The sequence below is a fragment of the Salvelinus sp. IW2-2015 genome, linkage group LG26 (assembly GCF_002910315.2).
Source record: "Salvelinus sp. IW2-2015 linkage group LG26, ASM291031v2, whole genome shotgun sequence".
Classification (NCBI taxonomy): domain Eukaryota; kingdom Metazoa; phylum Chordata; class Actinopteri; order Salmoniformes; family Salmonidae; genus Salvelinus; species Salvelinus sp. IW2-2015.
Window position 1 is genome coordinate 43,018,463 of NC_036866.1, and position 17,862 is coordinate 43,036,324.

The 17,862-nt window shown below is 43.0% G+C and overlaps 1 long non-coding RNA gene across 1 annotated transcript in view; it reads right to left on the reverse strand.

Annotated features, from left to right (window-relative positions):
- Window positions 1-2,995: 2,995 nt before the first annotated feature.
- LOC139023069 (uncharacterized) overlaps window positions 2,996-17,862 on the reverse strand; it is a 387,059-nt gene continuing 372,192 nt past the window's right edge. The window contains exon 3 of the long non-coding RNA XR_011474217.1: window positions 2,996-7,070. This is a non-coding gene — a long non-coding RNA (uncharacterized lncRNA). The remainder of the gene's footprint in view (window positions 7,071-17,862) is intronic.

Sequence of the window (17,862 nt, forward strand, 5' to 3'; positions counted from 1 at the left end):
ACATGCACTTACCACCAGGGGTGTAAACCAAAATTATTTTCCAATCTTTTCGTTCTGAACAGAACCGTTATATATTTTTRTACGTTCCACTGTTCCGACCAGCAAAATAAAGTTCCGAATAGGTTCAAACCCAGTTTTTATAGTTCCTTTCTGTTCCGTTTTAAACRTCTGAAATKATTTAGCTCAACATTAAATMACTTCACCAATCAGTGTGGATAGTGTAGCTTGCTATGGAGCAGGTAAGCTATTTAATTTAAGGGACATTTCAAACTTTTTCAACTTCATATTTATCTCCAGCACCACCCCAAAATCAATATGTGAAAATGGCACATTTCTATGTTTTGTAGTAAAAAATATAGATGAAGATACAGTACCTTAAGAAAGTATTCACACCCCTTGACTTTTTTTCTCATTTTGTTGTTTTTCTCAATTTGTTACAGCCTGAGATGTTGTGTCACTGGCCTGCACACAATACCCCATATTGTCAAAGGGGAATTATGTTTAGACATTTTTACAAATTAATTAAAAATGAAAAGTTGAAATGTCTTCAGTCAATAAGTATTCAACACCTTTGTTATGGCAAGCCTAAATAAGTTCAGAAGTAAACATGTGCTTAACAAGTCACATAATAAGTTGCATGGACTCTGTATGCAATAATATTGTTTAACATGATTTTTGAATGACTACCTCATCTCTGTACCCCACACATACAATTATCTGTAAGGTCCCTCAGTCGAGCAGTGAATTTCTAACACAGATTCAAACACGAAGACCAGGGAGGTTTTACAATACCTAGCAAAGAAGGCATTGAATATCCCTTTGAGCAGGGCTCTCCAACCCTGTTCCTAAAGAGGTACCGTCCAATAGATTTTTGCTCCAACCCTAATCTAGCGCAGCTAATTCTAATAATTAGTTGGTTGATAAGTTGAATCTGGTTAGTTACAACTGGGGTTGGAGCGAAAACCTACAGGAGGGTAGCTCTCCAGCAACAGAGTTGGAGAATCCTGCCTTTGATCATTGAGAAGTTATTAATTACACTATGGATGGTGTATCAATACACCCAGAAACGACAAAGATACAGTCATCCTTCCTAACTCAGTTGCCGGGGAGGAAGGAAKCCACTCAGGGATTTCACCATGAGGCCAACAGTGACTTTAATGGCTGTCATAGGAGAAAACTGAGAATGGATTAACAGCATTGCAGTTGCTTCTACACCTGCATTGCTTGCTCTTTGCGGTTTTAGGCTGGTTTTCTGTACAGCACTTTGATATATCAGCTGATGTAAGAAGGGCTATATAAATAAATTTGATTTGATTATGATTTGATTGCAGTTACTCCACAATACTAACCGAAAATACAGAGTGAAAAGAAGGAAGCCTGAACAGAATAGAAACATTCCAAAACAAGCATCATGTGTGCAATAAGGTACTAAAGTAAAACAGCAACAAAAAAAATGGATTAAAGGGGAACTCACCACTAGACACTATGTCGGGTGTTTTTCTGGTCTCCCTACATAATTATGAGTGATGAGAAGTGTTTCAGACATAATTATGCACCATAGCAGTAATTTTGAAATGTTCGAGTTCAACCAATGACGTCATCGGTTGATTGCGCCTGCTGTCTGATCTAAAAATGTATGGAGTCATTTTTTTGTAGCAGTTATTGTGGAATTTGTGTTTCGCCGATTGCACTATCATGCTAGCAGCGAGGAGATTTAGCTGTCCTTGTTCAATAGAGCCAATTAAGTTCCCACCCTCAAAGGCAAAACGGGGGCAGTGCTCGTTTCTACAGGTTCACGGAGCTATAGTACCATGCACTGTCTATCCGAGATTGCTAAATAATTACAATGGATGCTTCTGATGATTCCTCATGCCACGAAGAGCTGGACGCGGAAACAGTTTTTGATCTTATTTTACATAGGGGCATACAGCCTTATTAAATTGAGCAAGAATACACTGAAGAGGAYTTGAYACAGTGAGAARGAGAATTGCGAGACCAGCAAGCAGCGATGTGGAGCCACAGTCAGACTCTGACTAGTGGTGCCTATGCGGGTGCTATCCAGCTATGCCCACAGAAGAGGAACATCTGTGCTGCAACGAATTCGATCTCGGACAGTTCTTACTGGAGAGGATCACTGCAGACACCATGGATCGTGTGTGTGTGACAAACCATCAAAGTTCTAAAACACGTATGGATGGAGGGGTACTGGAGACGTTCTTCAGAACCTCCAAGATCAACTGGCGGTGGCAGCCTAGACCAGCTGGACCAGGAGTGCAAATTACAAACAAGTAAGTTGTTTTGCTGTCGGTAGCTAGCTATTAATATAAACTATTTTTACACGAGCCAGTGTTGTTCAATACAGTATCATTTTGTGATTGATTCGGCCCTAATGGGGCTTGCTAGTACCACWACAAGCCAAGCTAGCCAAGTTGAGCTAGCTAACYTTGTTTGCTCATAGCCAAGATGTACTGTAGCCTAACGTTATAGCTAACCTAGCTAGCCTAAGTGCATCTCATTAGGAGTAAAACTGGAGAAATGTTTTGATGATGATGAGTAAAGGAATGGCTTTATAACTGATTACCTAGTCTTTGAGTGACTATACCTGTGTGTTGTAGCTAACTGAATAACGTGTGTCTGTGAGATGTGTAATATTCTGCATCGTGCTGCTACAGTAGGAATACACACAGTACACAACGATAGCCCATGAAAGTCTAACAGCATTTTTGTCATTCTCTTACAGACAATACCGCTTCATTGCCAACAAATTATTTTGGGAGTTTGTTCTACGTGGGGAGAAGCTAGGCAATACCCTTGCTTGCGTGTGTTGTTGGGGTTATTCAAGCAATTTATCCCTCACACGATGGACAGTATGTTGGATCAAAAGAAATTGATGACTCAAGAGGAGATGTGAAAGGTTCCATAACAACAATCTTCCGTTGTATCAAAGTGACTACGAACACCACACTACACCCCCCAAACACACCACATGAGAGTATTCCCTTTGTTGAACTGTAGTATTTATTGTAGGCGTTAGTAGTAGGTATATTTTTCTTCTACTGTATATACACTCTGTATACAAAACATTAACACCTTTTCTTTCCATGACATAGACTAACCAGGTGAATCCAGGTGAAAGATATGAACCCTTATTGATGTCACTTGTTACATCCACTTCAAATCAGTGTAGATGAAGGGAAGGAGACAGGTTAAAGAAGGATMTTTAAGCCTTGAGACAATTGAGACATCGATTGTGCATGTGTGCCATTCAGAGGGTGAATGGCCAAGACAAAATATGTAAGTGCCTTTGAACGTGGTATGGTAGTAGGCGCCAGACGCACCTGTTTGTGTCAAGAACTGCGATGCTGCTGGATTTTTCAAGCTCAACAGTTTCCTGTGTGTATCAAGAATGGTCCACCACCCAAAGGACATCCAGCCAATTTGGGAAGCATTGAAGTCAACATGGGCCGCATTGAAGTCAACGTGGGCCAGCATCCCTGTGGAAGGCTTGTCACCTTGTAGAGTCCATGCCCCTTCGAATTAAGGTTGTTCTGAGGGCAAAAAAAACGATCTTACTGTTTATACAGTAAGATTGAAGCTAGTTACTTCCAAACACTTTTCATGAATATCACAATGAATTGATCCAGAAGTTGAGGTCAACACTTTATTGCTTTCTGATGAAGCTGGAATCATTTAGTCACTTGTCAAATCAAAAATCTAATCAAATCATTAGAACACTTGTAAAAAAAATATGATATAAAACATTTGATCAAACTCCATTATATACATATACAAGAGGTAGAAATATCTATACCGCAGTGTAGTTGTGAGCATGCTAGGTATTCTACCGTGTATTATACTACAACATCAGTCTAACTGAATATGGATGTTGTGTTGGCTGAATGTTCCAGGCAGGGTCCTGAATATTCTTCAGCTGATGAACCTTGTCGTGTTGGGCAATGGCAGCTGGTCTAGCAGAGCTCCATGACCTCCATGACATTGAACTCAGACACTTTGGCTCTTGCCAGCTGTGTGCAGTCTTTTCCTCTTCTGAGTCTGATGATGTTGAGCTTGAGCTTGTTCCCGCTTGAAAGCCTTCATCCAATGGGGTCGACAGGATCTGTACTACTAAAGTTGGTGTCAGGGTCATCATCAGGAGCAGCAGTTGTAGCCCATTTATAGGGTTTTTATTCTGAATAAAAACATCATCATCTCATTCAGGAATCCACAAATAAAATGTGGGAACATTTCATACTATGTATCTTAGAAACAATAACAACTATTTTACTTTGGTAGTCTTAGCAAATGCTGTATGGGCACATTTTCCATATTGTGTAGGATTTGTAAAATGCACAAATTGTAATGCTAGTAGAAATGAAACACACCAGGCCATAGGCTTCTTCGACTCAGTGAGGCGGAGGATGATGAAGACTGTAGACCCACAGGTTACTCCTAACCCCAGTTTAATTTAGGCCAGAGTCTGAGGTCGAGCTCAGCTCGGAAGCTTCACGATAAAAGAAAAATCTAGATTTTGTATTCTCTGATGAAAGATGAATTTAGTTCTGGATTACTGTTGTTTGGCCATTAAATTCCCATGACTTTAGTAATATTAACAATATTATGCCCTAACCTACTTTTTCCCTTGCAACCTTCTGAGTGCGTATGTTTTTTTACACTCCCATTCCTCTACCCACTCTCACATTTACTCCTCCTTTAAAATGTCTGATTCAATTTGTTTGATTCTTGGGTTTTGGCAGATCAGGCATAGGGTGGCCTGGTTGTGTAATCTATATTTTAATTCCTTTGTCCATTCTCCTTATCCCTTTAAGATACTTGGGGGACCTAGGCAGAGTGTGTGTGCATGTGGAAAAGCTGCAAAGGTGGCTAAGTCCCTCACCCTTTTAATCCCCCCCTTGTTTATTTTCTCCCCCCCCTCTCTATTTATTTTTTACTGGTGAGTTTTTGCAAGACGGGGGGTTCGCCCACCTCACTCCACATGTGAACTTTAGCTGCAATTCTCCAGGCACACATGCATTGTGAAACACAGATGGAAAAATAAATGTGTACTTTTTTCAGCTCAAACAATTCTGTGCCTGCCTCTCCCACGCAGGGCTCAGCCTCTGTGAGTGGCGATACAGTTGCTCCAGGATGTGATTGAATGTGTTTTTCCTCTGTGATTGTAAAAGTGATGAGGTGTTTCATTGGTTTAAAGTAAAGTAATGAACTCCCTCAGCAGATCTCTGTGAGGCTTTAGTGTGGTGGTATTGAATATTCCATCATGCAAAATGCTCAATTCTTTTTTTACACTTCAGCCAGAGACTTGCCTGCTCAGCTGTCATATACACGTATCATAGCTAATATCTTGATTCGAAATGATAGTCAGTGTGATACCCATTTTGTGAGAGGGTTTGGCAGAGTTTCTAGAGGAAAATGTCTGCCCTTCTGCCCTTGAAATGTACTACAAAGATTCTGTTTTATATTACGCTCCATATACTAGTTGATGGATAGAAATAGGACCAGCTACCTATGTGATTCACTCTATGTATTTTTCTCCTGTTCACCTGTTGAGATTAGCCCAACGCTGCTAACAGCTAACAGGACAGTGAACGGCAGGGATCCACTAAGCACAGCTAACCCTCCTGGAGAGAACCGAGTGGACATAGGCAAGAGGGATAGAGCTCGTCCACAGAGAAGGGAAGTTCTTCAGAGGAAAGATAAATGCATTTTTCCTCCAGGCCCTAGCAACATTCTATAACATGGGCCCGGGTTCTACACAAGCTTTTGAGAATCAGACACAGAAGATCAGAGGAAGGTTTTCAGAGCCTGTGGCTATCCGCCACCGCTGAACCTCACTCCGCTTCCACAACTCAATGGAGCTGCCCGTGTCATAGCATATGGTCAAGATCATATTTTCAATGTTGATAGATGGATGAAGACCTGCTTTGGTTTAAAACATGCTCGGGGGCCAAAAGCGTAGGCAGAACTTCAGGGCATTTGAAGTAGAGACACGTCTATTCAATAAATAGACTATTCACGTCAATGTGTACTGATATAGCTACATTTAAATTTAGAAAGGTGACTTACACTAGTTCCTGGTGCTGAGCTTGATGTTGATGCTGCTGCAGATGTTGATGGGATTGGACTAAATAGAACACATAGGCCAGTCACGTTATCCTCTGCAGTAGTTAGTTAGCTAGCTATCGGTTAGATAGGTTACATTAGCTACAGCCTACTGTACCGTAACGTAGCTTACATTAGCTCGCAAAGTTACAAATCCTATCACCAGAGAACAGCTGGCTAATTACATTGATCTACATAGGAATGTCTATTCAGTGTATTATGAAAGTTAGCTAGCTAGATTTTGGTTCAGATAAATATAGTTCGCTAGATAGTTACGTTAGCTACAGTGCCTTCAGAAATAATTAATACCCCTTGACTTATTCCAATAGTTACAGCCATAATAAAAAAAAATAAAAAAAAATAAAAAACATTCTAAACACAAAACCCCATAATAATGAAGTGAAAACAGGTTTTTAAAAATGTTTTGCAAATGTTTTGAAAACAAAATACAGAAATATCTCATTTACGTAAGTATTCATACTTCTGAGTCAATACTTTTAGAAGTACCTTTGGCAACGATTACAGCTGTCTTTCTGAGTAAGTCTCTGAGACCTTTCCACACCTGAATTGTGCAACATTTTTACATTATTATTTTCAAAATGTTCAAGTAGATTTAATTCAAAACTGTAACTCGGCCACTAAGGAACATTTCTTGTCTTCTTCAGTGTGTCAAATCGGAGGGCCTGTTGTCCGGACCTCTGGCAGTCTCTATGGGGGTGCCACAGGGTTAACTTCTCGGGCCGACTCTCTTCTCTGTGTACCTCAATGATGTCACTTTTGCTGCTGGTGATTATCTGACGCAGACGACACCATGCTGTATACTTCTGGCCCTTCCTTGGACACTGTGTTAACTAACCTCCAGACAAGTTTCAATGCCATACAACTCTCCAACTGCTCTTAAATGCAAGTAAAACTACATGCATGCTCTTCAACCGATCGCTGCCCGCACCTGCCTGCCCGTCTAGCGTCACTACTCTGGACGGTTCTGACTTAGAATACATGGACAACTATAAATACCTAGGTGTCTGGTTAGACTGTAAACTCTCCTTCCAGACTCACATTAAGCATCTCCAATCCAGAATTAAATCTAGAATCGGCTTCCTATTTCGCAACAAAACATCCTTCACTCATGCTACCAAACATACCCTTGACTGGCTGACCATCCTACCAATCCTCGACTTCGGCGATGTCATTTATAAAATAGCCTCCAACACTCTACTCAACAAATTGGATGCAGTCTATCACAGTGCCATCCGTTTTGTCACCAAAGCCCCATATACTACCCACTACTGCAAAAATCACTGAAGCTGGAGACTCATATCTCCCTCACTAGCTTTAAGCACCAGCTCACAGATCACTGCACCTGTACATAGGCCATCTGTAAACAGCCCATCCAACTATCTCATCCCCATACTGTATTTATTTATCTTGCTCCTTTGCACCCCAGTATCTCTAGTTGCACATTCATCTTCTGCACATCTACCATTCCAGTGTTTAATTGCTATATTGTAATTTACTTCGCCACCATGGCCTATTGATTGCCTTACCTCCCTTATCTTACCTCATTTGCACTCACTGTATATAGACTTTTTTTTTTCTTTTTTTTTGACTGTCTGTTTTGTTTTTTCCATGTGTAACTCTGTGGTGTTGTATGTGTCGAACTGCTATGCTTTATCTTGGCAAGGTCGCAGTTGTAAATGAGAACTTTTTCTCAACTAGCCTACATGGTTAAATAAAAGTGAAATAAATTAAAAATAAATTATTGGTAAGCAACTCCAGTACAGATTTGACCTTGTGTACTAGGCTATTGTCCGGTCGAAAGGTGAACTAATCTCCCAGTATCTGGTGGAAAGCAGACTGAACAAGGTTTTCCTCTAGGATTTTGCCTGTGGTAAGCTCCATTACATTTATTTTTTATCCTGAAAAACTCCCCAGTCCTTAAGGATTACAAGCATACCCATATCATGATGCACCCACAACTATGCTTACAAATATAGAGAGTGGTACTCAGTAATGTGTTGTATTGGATTTGCCCCAAATATAACACTTTGTACTCAGGACAAAAAGTGAATTGCTTTACCAACTTCTTTAGCCTCTGTAGTGCATTGCGGTCGGAGGCCGAGCAGTTGCCATACGAGGCAGTGATGCAACCAGTCAGGATGCTCTCGATGGTGCAGCTTTGAGGATCTGAGGACCCATGCCAAATCATTTCAGTCTCCTCAGTCTCCTGAGGGGCAATAGGTTTTGTCGTGCCCTCTTCACGACTGTCTTGGTGTGCTTGGACCATGTTAGTTTGTTGGTGATGTGGACACCAAGGAACTTGAAGCACTCAACCTGCTCCACTAGACCCCCGTCGAAGAGAATGGGGGCGTGCTCTGTCCTCCTTTTCCTGTAGTCCACAATCATCTCATTTGTCTTGATCACGTTGAGGGAGAGGTTGTTGTCCTGGCACCACCCGGCCAGGTCTCGTCGATGTCGGTGATCAGACCTACCACTCATTGGCCAACTTAATGATGGTGTTGGAGTCGTGCCTGGCCATGCAGTCATGAGGGAACAGGGAGTACAGGAGGGGACTGAGCACGCACCCCTAAGGGGCTCCCCGTGCTGAGGTTCAGCGTGGCGGATCTGTTGTTACCTACCATTCCCACCTGGGGCGGTCCGTCAGTAAGTCCAGGATCAAGTTGCAGAGGGAGGTGTTAATTCACAGGGTCTTAAGCTTAGTGATGAGCTTTGAGTGTACTATGGTGTAGAACGCTGAGCTGTAGTCAATGAACAGCATTCTCACATAGGTGTTCCTTTTGTGCAGGTGGGAAAGGGCAGTGTGGAGTGCAATAGAGATTGCATTATCTGTGGATCTGTGAGGGCGGTATGCAAATTGGAGTGGGTCTAGGGTTTCTGGGAGAGTGTTGTTGATGTGAGCCAAGACCAGCCTTTCAAAGCACTTCATGGCTACAGACGTGAGTGCTACGGTCAGTAGTAATTTAGTGTTCTTGGGCACAGGGACTATGGTGGTCTGCTTAAAACATGTTGGTATTACGGAGTCGGACAGGGAGACATTGAGAATGTCAGTGAAGACACTTGCCAGCTGGTCAGTGCATGCTCGGAGCACACGTCCTGGTAATCTGGCCCTGCAGCCTTGTGAATGTTGACCTGTTAAAAGGTCTTACTCGCTTCGGCTGCTGATAGCGTGATCACACACAGTCTTCCGGAACAGTTGGTGCTCTCATGCATGTTTCAGTGTTATTTTCCTCGTAGCGAGCATAGAAGTAGTTTAGCTCGTCTGGTAGGCTCGTGTCACTGGGCAGCTCTCGGCAGTGCTTTCTTTTGTAGTCTGTAATGGTTTGCAAGCCGTGCCACATCCGATGAACGTCGGAGCCGGTGTAGTACGATTCGATCTTAGTCCTGTATTGATGCTTGTATGATTGTTTGTCAGAGGGCATAGCGGGATATGTTTCTTGGCAGTCTCTGTAATCAGAGAAAGGGCAACTAGACAGCATTCAGTTTTCCTTTGTGATACTAAATGATGAAGTCAAACCTCTGAAGTCTGATAGACCAGTGAATAAATGGCTGTTGGTCTTGCCTGCTGCCAGAACCCACTGCAGAGCAGCGTGGTCTGTGACAACGGTGAAGACCTTCGCCTCCAAGTAGTAGCTCCATTTCTCTGATGCCCAGACCACAGCGAGGCACTCCCTTTCAGTCGTTGAATATTTCATCTCGGCTGAATTAAGGGTGCGACTTGCATAGGCAAGAACTTTCTCTATTCCAGGTCCTGTTTGTTGAGCCAAGACTGCTCCAAGTACTGTATGACTTTCATCCGTGTACACAATGAAATTAGCATTCAGGTTAGGATGTCCAAACACTGGAGGAGTGATGAGACTGTTTTGAGTGCTTTAAATGCGCTTTGGCATGCAGGGGTCCATTGGAATTTCACCCCCTTCTTCTTAAGGTGGTTGAGTGGTTCGGCAACCTTTGAAAAGTCATGCACAAACCTGTGGTACCATCCAGCCATACCCAGGAAGCGCTGAAAAGCCTTGAGGGATGTGGGAATTAGGAACTCCTGCAACTTTGGCTGGATCTGCATGGATACCTTCAGCATTAACCACATGACCAAGGAACTTGAGTTCTGGCAAACAGAAATGACACTTCTTCAAGTTTAGGGTCAAACCTGCAGCCTTAAGTCTGTCGAAGACGGAATGTGTGTCTTGCAGATGATCAGCTACAGAAGAGGAGTAGATTATCATGTCATCCAGATACACAAGACAACTTCTTCCCCTCAGATCTCCCAGGACAGTCCCCTTCAACCTTTGGAAGGTTGCTGGAGCATTCTTCAAACCAAAATGCATGACTTTGAAGGAGTACAAACCAGCAGGGGTGACGAAGGCAGTCTTGTCCTGACTGGTGGGATCCATTGCCACCTGCCAATATCCGCTGTTCAGATCCAGATTACTGAAGATTAATGCTCCTGCCAGAGTGATGCATACCCTCCACCGAACATTGATGTTCGGTGGAGGGTATGCATCACTTTCTGTTATGGCATTCAGCTTCCTGTAGTCTACACAGAATCGAAATCCAGCATCTTTCTTTGGAATCAGGACAACCGGAGAAGCCCAACCAGAAAAAGAGGGTTCCACAACTCCATTATCCATTGAGAATTGCCAGTTTGCCGGGGGGACAGCCTGTAGGGACACTGCTTAAATGGGGACTTCATGCCGGGTATAGATTTTGTGTTTGAAGACGGTTGTAAGGCCGGATGTAAGAGTACAGACCTCACTGTTCATCTCCAACATCTGGGAGAGCTGCCAGCTCTCGTCATCCAACATACATGCCTGTTCCACTGCTTGTTTTATGTAGAAATCAGCATCAGGTTTGCTTTTGCTCTCGAATAGAAGGGTACGGCTGTATTAAGAGTGATAGCCGGGTTCTCTGGCTTCACTGGTGGAACTTGTTTTTGTCTCTTCTTTGTATTTTCTCTGTTCCTGTCATTGTCTTTGTCTTGACCTAGCCAGAATAAAGGTAGCAGGCTCCAGGCTGAAATCAGTGCATTTCCAGGTTGACATACAATTGGCCTAGAGTCGTCCGGGTTAGGGAGGGTTTGGCCGGTAGGGATATCCTTGTCTCATCGCGCACTAGCGACTCCTGTGGCGTGCCGGGCGCAGTACACGCTGACTAGGTCACTAGGTGTACGGTGTTACCTCCGACACATTGGTGCGGCTGGCTTCCGGGTTCGATGTGCGCTGTGTTAACCTGTTTGGGCTATAGGGGGCGAATTGGAAAAACTGGAAAATATGCGCAAATTTTCAAACGGCCTTTTAATAAATTTCTGCTCTTACAATATGCATATTGTTAATAGTATTGGATAGAAAAGAGTCTCAAGTTTCTAAAACCGTTTTAATTTTTTCTCTGAGTGGAACACAAGTCCTTTGGCAGCACTTTCCCCGACCAGGAAGTAAAATGCAAGATGTTTATGCTCGCTTCAACGCTCTGCCTATACATGGTCATGCCACTTATGACCCGAAACACACCTCGTACGCCTTCCTCTGGGTGTCAAGAGTACGTCAGAGGAGAAATCATGCGTTTATCTTGTTCTGACGTGAAATAAGACCTATTTCTTTGACGTGACCGTCAATTTCAGGAAGTCAGAAGCGTGCGACTTGGGAGAGATATCATGTTTTGTTTTGCTGCCGTTTCGGATGTGAACTATCTCCAGCTCGGATTTGATTTGATAAATGAGACCATGTCATCGTAATGTATGTTTTTTCAATATAGTTTAATCAGATTATTTGAATTTTTTCGGGAGTTTTGCCGTGTTCCGTAATGTTTATTTTGTTTACGTTGGAGAGTTCGTGCCACTCGACGAGTACCCCTGCTAATGAAGATGGAAAGTTGCCATTCTGAAGGGATTGAACGACTCTTCTGGACTAAGGACAACTTGATCACATTCTGATGAAAGATCAGCCAAAGTAAGACCAAATTTATAATGTTATTTCATATATCTGTCGTGCATGTCAACTGGTCGCGCGCGCCAAGTGTGTCTGTCTGGCGTGGCTATGCTAATTTAGCGCTACATTTAGTTTTCGATGTAAAACATTTAATAAATCGGAAATATTGTCTGGAATCACAAGAATCCTGTTTTTCAATTGCTGCACAGTATGTATTTCTCAGAAATGTTTTATGAGGAGTAATTAGGTATTTGATGTTGGTGTCTGTAAATGTTATGGCTGCTTTCTGATTGTAGCTGAAATGTAATTTATGATTTATACCATAAATATACACATTTTTCAAAAAAAAAAATGCTATACAATAAATATGTTATCAGACTGTGATCTATGAAGTTGTTTCTTGGTTAGTGGCTATATATATCTTCATTTGGTCGAATTAGTGATAGCTAGTGACGGAGTAAAAAACTGATGCAGTTAGAAAAGTGCTCTCTTTTGCTGACGTGGTTAGCTAATAGATTTACATATTTTGTCTTCCCTGTAAAACATTTTAAAAATCGGACATGTTGGCTAGATTCACAAGATGTCTGCCTTTCATATGCTGTATTGGACTTGTTAATGTGTAAAAGTTAAATATTAAAAAAAAATGTTTTTTTGAATTTGCCGCTCTGCCTTTTCAGTGGAATGTGGGAGGAGTGGCGCTAGCGGCACCCCTGGCCCAAAAAGGTTTTAAGAAGCAGTGCGGCTTGGTTGGGTTGTGTTTCGTAGGACGCATGGCTCTCGACCTTCGTCTTTTCCGAGCCCGTACGGGAGTTGTAGCGATGAGACAAGACAGTAACTACTAACAATTGGATACCATGAAATTGGGGAGAAGAAGGGGGTAAAAAAAAGAAAGAAAGAAAGAAAGTCCAGGACCCAGTTGCTCAGGACGGGGTTGAGACCCAGGGCCTCGAGCTTAATGTTTGGAGGGTACTATGGTGTTAAATGCTGAGCTGTAGTTGATGAACAGCATTCTTACATAGGTATTCCTCTTGTACAGATGGGTTAGGGCAGTGTGCAGTGTGATTGCGTTTGCGTCGTCTGTGGACCTATTGGGGCGGTAAGCAAATGGAGTGGGTCTAGAGTGTCAGGTAGGGTGGAGATGATATGATCCTTGACTAGTCTCTCAAAGCACTTCATGATGACGGAAATGAGTGCTATGGGGGTCATTTAGCTCAATTACCTTAGCTTTCTTGGGAACAGGAACAATGGTGGCCCTCTTGAAGCATGTGGGAACAGCAGACTGGGATAGGGATTGATTGAATATGTCCGTAAACACACCAGCCAGCTGGTTTGCGCATGCTCTGAGGACACGGCTAGGGATGCCGTCTGGGCCGGCCGCCTTGCGAGCGTTAACGCGTTTAAATGTTTTACTCACGTTGGCTGCGGTGATGGAGAGTCCGGAGGTTTTGGTAGCGGGCCGTGTCAGTGGCACTGTATTGTCCTCAAAGCGAGCAAAGAAGTTGTTTAGTTTGTCTGGGAGCAAGACATCGGGGTCCGCGATGGGGCTGGTTTTCTTTTTGTAGTCCGTGATTGACTGTAGACCCTGACACATACCTCTCGTGTCTGAGCCGTTGAATTGCGACTCTACTTGTTTGATTGCCTTGTGGAGGGAATAGCTACACTGTTTGTATTCCGTCATATTTCCGGGCGCCTTGACCTGATTAAAAGCAGTGGTTCGCGCTTTCAGTTTTGCGCGAATTCTGCCAGCAATCCATGGTTTCTGGTTGGGGAAGTTTTTAATTGTCGCCGTGAGTACAACATCACCGATGCACTTGCTAATAAACTCGCTCACCGAATCAGCATATTCAATGTTGTTGTTCAACGCTATCCGGAATTTATCCCAGTCCACGTGATCGAATCAATCTTGAAGTGTGGATTCAGATTGTTCGGACCAGCGTTGAACAGACCTGAGCACGGGTGTTTCCGGTTTTAATTTCTGTCTATAGGCTGGGAGCAACAAAATTGAGTCATGGTCAGATTTGTCGAAAGGAGGGCAAGGGAGGGCTTTGAATGCGTCGCGGAAGTTAGAGTAACAATGATCCAGAATTTTTCCAGCCCGGGTCACACATTCGATATGCTGATAAAATTTAGGGAGCCTTGTTTTCAGATTAGCCTTGTTAAAATCCCCAGCTAAAATAAATGCAGCCTTAGGATATGTGGTTTCCAGTTTACATAGAGTCCAATGAAGTTATTTCAGGGCCGTCAAGGTGTCTGCTTGGGGGGGATGTACATGACTGTGATTATAATCGAAGAGAATTCTTTTGGTAGATAATGCGGTCGGCATTTCATTGTAAGGAATTCTAGGTCAGGTGAACAAAAGGACTTGAGTTCCTGTGTGTTGTTATGATCACACCACGACTCGTTAATCATAAGGCATACACCCCCGCCCTTCTTATCAAAGAGATGTTTGTTTCTGTCGGCGCGATGCGTGAAGAAAACTGGTGGCTGTACCAACTCTGATAACGTATCCCGAGTGAGCCATGTTTCTGTGAAACAAAGAACGTTACAGTCTCTGATGTCTCTCTGGAAGGCAACCCTTGCTCAGATTTCGTCTACCTTGTTGTCAAGAGACTGGACATTGGCTAGTAGTATACTCGGGAGCGGTGGGCCATGTGCCCGTCTACGGAGCCTGACCAGAAGACCGCTCCGTCTGCCCCTTCTGCGGCGCCGTTGTTTTGGGACGCCTGCTGGGATCCGATCCATTGTCCTGGGTGGTGGATCCGCTTCGGGAATGTCGTATTCCCGGTCGTAATGTTGGTAAGTTGACGTTGCTCTTATATACAATAGTTCCTCCCGGCTGTATGTAATAAGACTTAACCCTTTCATGCGTGAGTTCCAAATATCTCTAACGGTCGCCCCAGCGTGAGTTGTTTTATGCACGTGATGTTAGAACGTTCTCTCCAATTCCAGAATGTGATTGTTATGTAACAGTACATTTAATCTGCGCTGCCCTCAAACCAAAGCACGCCGCCTGTTTTATTTGTCAATTTTAAATTATTTTCTAAACAGTTTTTTATTTTATAACAACAGTTTGAAATGAGGTGTGTTCCCGCCTCATTCATTCACATAAAAGTAGTCATTTTTACTTTTGCGGACCAATTAATTTTTTTGACATTTCTGACCCGGACAAAATTCCCCAAACACTTCTCAATTGTTTGTGCAGTTCAAGTCTGCAGACATTTACTCATCTGCCGTCCTGCATACACGTGTTCATATTTTCCACCTGTCTGTCGCCTGCATCGCAATCAAAGTTGTTTTCGTTACCAATAATAACTTTGGAAATGAGTGCGTTTATATCAAGTGCCTTATTACGTTATAATAGTTTCTGCATGTCGTGTTATGTCGTTTCTACTGTAGCATCATGTTTTTGTGTATATTCCTTATAACTGCGGACACGCGATGTAACGTTACTCATTTCTTAACATGTATGGTGTTTATACTCAATGCTTAGGTATCTAGCTACGTCTTATTAGCTCTGGAAAACAATGCTAATTGGTCACGGATGTATTAGCATGTGTTGTATGTTGAAGCTACCCTGGCCTTTTGACTCCCAAGTGGCACAGCGTCTCAGTGCTAGAGGCGTCACTACAGACACCCATCTTCAAATCCAGACTGCGTTTCTATCAAGTAAGTGCCTAATTACGTATAATAGTTTCTGTGTCGTGTTATACAGTTTATACTGTAGCTACTGTGTGTATGGAGCATAATATATTTGTGTATTTCCTTATAACCGCGGACACGCTAGGTAACGTTACTCATGTTACTCACCTTTTTATGGTGTTATATTCAATCGTCTGCTTATGTAGCTAGTTACATTATTCTATTAGCTCTGTAAAACAATGCTAATGCGTCAGAAGTATTGCATGTTGTATTTTGACGCTACCCTGGAAAAATATCTTATACCACTTGGTCGTTTTCTGAGTTCATTCCACAAAGCTGTTTATCATGTCAGCCTTATCCACTGCCCCCATTTTGAGGTAATAGTCAAGCACGCAGTCTGGTTTGATGTTTCTCTGTCTGGTTGTGGTCCCGTGTGGCTCAGTTGGGTAGAGCATGGCGCTTGTAACGCCAGGGTTGTGGGTTCATTCCCAGGGGGGACCAGGGATGAATATGTATGAAACTTTCCAATTTGTAAGTCGCTCTGGATAAGGCGTCTCCTAAATGACTTAAATGTAAATGTAATGTAAAATGGTTGTTTTCTCTCTCCCGTCAGGTGGTTCACCTTCCCTGTGGCCGACATTGTTGGTTGTTGTATGGACAGTGGAGAGGACATGGACGTCTCGTTTGTCATGGCACTTTACTGCCAGCTGTTGAATCTTCTTTTTTGTATAACGGGTCATTTAGGATGGCAGTAGCGTTGATGATGAAATGCAGTCATAGCAGCAGAACTAGAAAGCAGTCTTGGAAAAGAGGGTGGCAAAGAAGGGAGTTGCAAACATAGGATCTCTGCTCCAGTATTCTCTTTAGGGAGTTCTTCTTTACTGTCACCAGGAATGTATACATTTCACTAATTGTGGTTGTCCCCCCACTCCTGGTGTAACAGTATAACTTTACGTCCGTCCTCGCCTACCCGGGGCGACGCAGGGACCTCTGCACACATCAACAACAGTCACCCACGAAGCATCGTTACCTCATCGCTCACCAAAGCCGCAGCCCTTGCTGAGCAAGGGGAACCACTACCTCAAGGTTCCAGAGCAAGTGACGTAACTGATTGAAACGCTATTAGCGCGTACCCGCTAACTAGCTAGCTAGCCATTTCACATCCGTTATACTGGCTATCTCTTACCTGTAGCTCCAAGGCATAGCGATTGGTCTTACTATGTCTCCCACCAGCTCCTCTGTCAGAAACAACTTGAAGCACTCTGCTCAGATGGAAATGGCAAGGGGCGTTGCACTCAGAGACTGAACTCATCACACAATCAGCAGGGCCAGGAGGGGTGAAATGGCTGGCAGCTCTTGCTACCACAGACTCCTGTACTTCATCCATGTCATGTCTGCCACCATCACCACCAGAATCTTCTAATGGGACTGGGACTTTGTCAGTGGACAAGGGGTCTCAGATTCAGGGTTCTCAATGGCTACAAGGTTGGGGGGCAGCTCCTCACTGTCAGAATCTGATTCCTGACTTTCATACTCAGACTCAAAATCTCCAGATTTCCACATTTGTGAGTTGTCTCTTTTTGAAAGTTATTGCTAATGCTACAGCTTAGCTCACTATCTACATACATAAAACAAAACACTGAATGGTTTAGAGTGAGAGGGACGTGGTTGACTGCCGCAGCGCCATTGTCTCAATAAATACTATCAGAAAATGTTTGTGTGGCAATTTTGTGTATTTACGTGTTTTATTCACAATGTTTTCATTCTTATGTGACAATAGCATTCCGATTCTTGCACAGATTGTAATGGGCACATTATGTGTGTAAAATGCTTTTTTGAAGGTTGTACTGACTATGATGAGCTAAGCTAATTCCAGCTGTGTAGCCATGTTTTGTTGACATACAATGCATTCGTGGGTCACGTAATCGTCTGTTTGACCAAAGGATGTTATAACAAAAGGAGGTGAGTAAGAGTTTCACTCATTTTTTGAGAACTCCGAAATGAAGGGTGGATGTGAACGACAGTGATTGACACACACCTTCAACATGCATACTATAAACAGACCAAACTCATCTTTGTCATTTTCCCCACCCCCCCGCTTTTTTTCTCCCCCTTTTTCTTTTTTTTTCTTTTTTCCTTTTTTTTTTTTTTCCCACCCCCTCCCTTT